The sequence below is a fragment of the Dermacentor variabilis genome, unplaced genomic scaffold (assembly GCF_050947875.1).
Source record: "Dermacentor variabilis isolate Ectoservices unplaced genomic scaffold, ASM5094787v1 scaffold_20, whole genome shotgun sequence".
In the NCBI taxonomy this organism is placed as follows: Eukaryota; Metazoa; Arthropoda; class Arachnida; order Ixodida; family Ixodidae; genus Dermacentor; species Dermacentor variabilis.
This window is the reverse complement of record NW_027460368.1, coordinates 395778-400441: the sequence shown is the minus strand read 5'-3', so window position 1 is coordinate 400441 and position 4664 is coordinate 395778. Positions and strand designations below refer to the sequence as shown.

General features: G+C 41.8%; 1 non-coding gene across 1 annotated transcript; it reads left to right on the top strand.

The window, feature by feature from the left end:
- Positions 1 to 2428: 2428 nt before the first annotated feature.
- On the top strand, positions 2429 to 2501 carry TRNAR-CCG (transfer RNA arginine (anticodon CCG)). Its single transcript has one exon. It is a non-coding gene; the product is annotated as a tRNA-Arg (tRNA).
- The last annotated feature ends 2163 nt before the right edge of the window (positions 2502 to 4664 follow it).

The window sequence follows — 4664 nt, the reverse complement described above, 5'->3', positions numbered from 1 at the left end:
AGTATTTGGCGATCCAGGATGGCGGTCAGCCACGCAGACATTGATGCCAGGCCGATAAGACAGTATTTTTGTGAATCTGTTAGCAGAGCTATTGAAGGATACAAGATACAAGACCCAGTGCCTGAGTGGCTTCCAAGAATGGAAGCTTTGCTACACATGCGTGAATTTTAACCTCATCACGTAACCCCAAGTGAGGGTGACGTATTTTTAGCATACGTGTTGTGTTCTTCGCGCGGACTGATTTTGTAAACTGACGTGTTGAAGTCGGCAATAAAGAAAGAAAAAAAAAAAGCACGTGGGTCCGAATGTATTAGGCGCATTATTACGGATCAGGAAATCATACGTTCTAGTCCTGTCGCGGACGTGCTATTTTTTTTTCTTTTTGTCTTTAGCTCCGTGGTACGGAATTTCTTTTATGAAACGCCTGGTGGTTCCTGCACGTGGGGCAGAAAGTCAAGAAAATTCCGGATCAGGAAATCATAGGTTCTAGTCCTGTGATGGGCGTTGAGTTTTGAAGTTTTTTTCGACTGGTGCTTGCATAATCATTAGGTAACATGCAGCATCTGGCGCTATATGTCCGCTTGGCTTCATGAGGCGCACTCAACACAGTCTTAACTGCCAGTTTCAGAGCTTTACTGTCACGCAGGTCTTACATAATCGTAGTAACGCAAACAATTTGAATTCTAAATTGCTGCAATTGTTCTGCAGTGTTGAACGCTTGGAGGTGATTTTCTCCGTGGTGAGACTGGTGAAAACTTTCAAAGATATTTTGTCTCGCATTTACAAAAAGGAGGGACTTTCTAGTTGAATTTCATATTCAATTCGGAAATGGCACTGAAACTTTTAGTGTTAAAAGCCTTGAAACTATTTCCTTTTAAGGCAAATAACGTCACGAGCAAGGAAGCTTCTGATAAGGATCACTAGAGATGGCATTACGTTTTCTGAATTGAATTCTTAGTATAATGCTTAGCTTATGTATTTTAAGACGAAACACGTTACATTTAAACGTTACTCTCCTCAGCACACCCAGTTTTACCACGTCTATCTGATATGCGCACAAGTACCGCACATTACGGTGCATAAGTGCAGTTATTTCGAAATAAAATTTTCATTCATACGCGTCTTATACAATGGTGCGGCCAAAAACCATGCATGGTGGTGCGAGCGATACGTGCGTGTTTTCTGTTTATCGAGTAGAAGGAACAACGCGCAGCAGCGTTCTGTCAAAAATCGAATTTGTATGAACAGTGGAGCGACCGTTGGTACAGATTATAGCCCCTAAGGCTCGCCATATAAGCAATGCCGTGGCACTAAATGCAGCCAATGCCTTAGTTTCAGTTTATTTTTCTTTCAAGATACATAGAGAGTTGATAATAGCATACAGGCGAGGGTCCCAAAGTCAAACGACTGCAGCGGGACCCTCGGTTAACAAGATTGGTGCAAAATTATAAGTTAATACAGCAGTGTAAAATTATCCAATATAGAAATAAGTAAAAAGGGAACGAAGTAGTGAAAATGAATACATTCGATTATTATACAAGGAGTCATACATGACAAAAAAATCGCACATTACCCATCCAAATTGTTATACCCCTTCCAAAACGTTTCCAGCGGCGTGCGTCAGATGACAGCACAGGAACATGAAAAAAGCTCATTACAGCTGTCAATATACCAATGTGGCGATGCCCACGGAGCTCCAGAGCACATTGTGCACATTCGACGCGCTGGGCTGAAAACTAGTGTTTCGCGTCGCCATTCCTCTGACTCGTCCCTGCCATGTATACACACTCTCTGAATCACACACTCTGCCCCCCGCCCCCCCGACGCGTTGGGCCAGACAGCACCAGCTACAGCAACAGCAACAGCAGCAGTAGGAAAGTCGAAGGAAGGGGCAAATAAAAGCTTCAGGTTAAAACTTTATCGCAATTCCACCGCAAAGAGGAGCGCAACCTAACAAATGAAACTACTGTGACTGAAGTCGTTGTTCTCTGGAGCGGCTGTGGCGCATACCCTCAATGGAGGATTCACTGAATAAATTTTTATCTCTTCTTCGTCTCGAACACACATTATTCGCGCCCATCAGCGAAAGCCTACTGCACGTGATACCGCATGAAAGATTTACTGTGTAACATGTTGCGCGGGTCATCCATGTGAGTGCATCATATTCTGGACCTACCTTCATCTTTTTCTTAATCCCCACACCGGCAGCCGCATTTCGGTGGGGGCGAAATGCAAAAGCGCCCGTGTCCCGAGCATTGGGGGCACGTTAAAGATCCCCGGGTGGTGAAAATTAATCCGGAGTCCTTCACTACGGCGGGCATGATAATCATATCGTGGTTTGGCATGTAAACCCCAAAATTCAATTCATCCTGTCCTTTTTATTGGGGCAGCATTGCTGTTTACGGGCCTGCAGCTGCTGGTCATGCATGTCCGCGTGGCCTAATGGATAAGGCGGCTGATTCCGGATCAGGAGATTGCAGGTTCGAGTCCTGTCGCGGACGTTTTTTTTTTTTGTTGTTGTGTTTCGCTCCATGGTACAGCTTTACTTTTTTGGAACGTCTGGTGCTTCCTGCACGTGGGTCCAAATGTATTAGGCGCATTATTACAGATCAGGAAAACATACGTTCTAGTCCTGTCGCGGACGTGCTATTTTTTTTTCCTTTTTGTCTTTAGCTCCATGGTACGGAATTTCTTTTATGAAACGTCTGGTGGTTCCTGCACGTGGGGCCGAAAGTCAAGAAAATTCTGGATCAGGAAATCATAGGTTCTCGTCCTGTGATGGGCGTTGAGTTTTGAAGTTTTTTTCGACTGGTGCTTGCATAATCATTAAGTAACATGCAGCATCTGGCGCTATATGTCCGCTTGGCTTCATGAGGCGAACTCATCACAGTCTTAACTGCCAGTTTCAGAGCTTTACTGTCACGCAGGTCTTACATAATCGTAGTAACGCAAACAATTTGAATTCTAAATTGCTGCAATTGTTCTGCAGTGCTGAACGCTTGGCGGTGATTTTCTCCATGGTGAGACTGGTGAAAACTTTCGAAGATATTTTGTCTCGCATTTACAAAAAGGAGGGACTTTCTAGTAGAATTTCATATTCAATTCGGAAATGGCACTGAAACTTTTAGTGTTAAAAGCCTTGAAACTATTTCCTTTTAAGGCAAATAACGTCACGAGCAAGGAAGCTTCTGATAAGGATCACTAAAGATGGCATTACGTTTTCTGAATTGAATTCTTAGTATAATGCTTAGCTTATGTATTTTAAGACGAAACACGTTACATTTAAACGTTACTCTCCTCAGCACACCCAGTTTTACCACGTCTATCTGATATGCGCACAAGTACCGCACATTACGGTGCATAAGTGCAGTTATTTCGAAATAAAATTTTCATTCATACGCGTCTTATACAACGGTGCGGCCAAAAACCATGCATGGGGGTGCGAGCGATACGTGCGTGTTTTCTGTTTATCGAGTAGAAGGAACAACGCGCAGCAGCGTTCTGTCAAAAATCGAATTTGTATGAACAGTGGAGCGACCGTTGGTACAGATTATAGCCCCTAAGGCTCGCCATATAAGCAATGCTGTGGCAGTAAATGCAGCCAATGCTTTAGTTTCAGTTTATTTTTCTTTCAAGATACATAGAGTGTTGATAATAGCATACAGGCGAGGGTCCCAAAGTCTAACGACTGCAGCGGGACCCTCGGTTAACAAGATTGGTGCAAAATTATAAGTTAATACAGCAGTGTAAAATTATCCAATATAGAAATAAGTAAAAAGGGAACGAAGTAGTGAAAATGAATACATTCGATTATTATACAAGGAGTCATACATGACAAAAAAATCGCACATTACCCATCTAAATTGTTCTAACCTACTCAATAAATGAAGTAAATACTTCATATGAAAGGTAAGATAATCAGGACAACTAGTTATACAAATGAAATTTTAAAGTTCATATTTGAATGCGTGCAAGGATGATGATTTAAGAGCCTGCGGTAAGTCATTGCACAGTTAAATCGCTGAGAAGGAGGAAGTCATTTTGCCATAATTCGTGTTGCATTTAGGTAATAGAAAGTCGCGATTACGGGCAAACCTAGTACTGTTGGTATTTGTGAGGAACCTTTGAATATAATAATTGAAAAGCAAGCTGTTTATTAAGTACTTTAAATAGAGTAATAATTAAATGAATTTTAAGTAAGCCAGATATAGGAAGAATGAGGTTAGCCTAGTTAGCCTATATGAAGTTAGCCTTGTTAGTCTGCCGTTATAATTTAGTTTCTCATACAGAAAATGCTGAACACATGGACTTATGAAATTAAAGGTAAGGTGGCCCAACATGTTTTTACTCTTATATTCTGCCCTAAAACCCATCGCATAAATGTTATTCAAAGGCTAACAATGATTACCCAGCGATGCTGCCAGGCCTAAGCGGATAAAAATTTTGACAGTGCCTCGCAAGATGAGGCCCTGATTGGCTTCTTTCATTGATGCTTGTAATTTATTTTACTATATCTGCGGCACTGCGACGGGAGTATTGAGTAGAGAGGCCATGCATATGTACAAAGTGCAGTAAATATTCGTTTACTGTGCCTAAGAGGCAGTGTTGGTTCCAGATTGGTTTTTTTTGCTAGAATATCCAGGTTAATAATATATGGTGTTTTA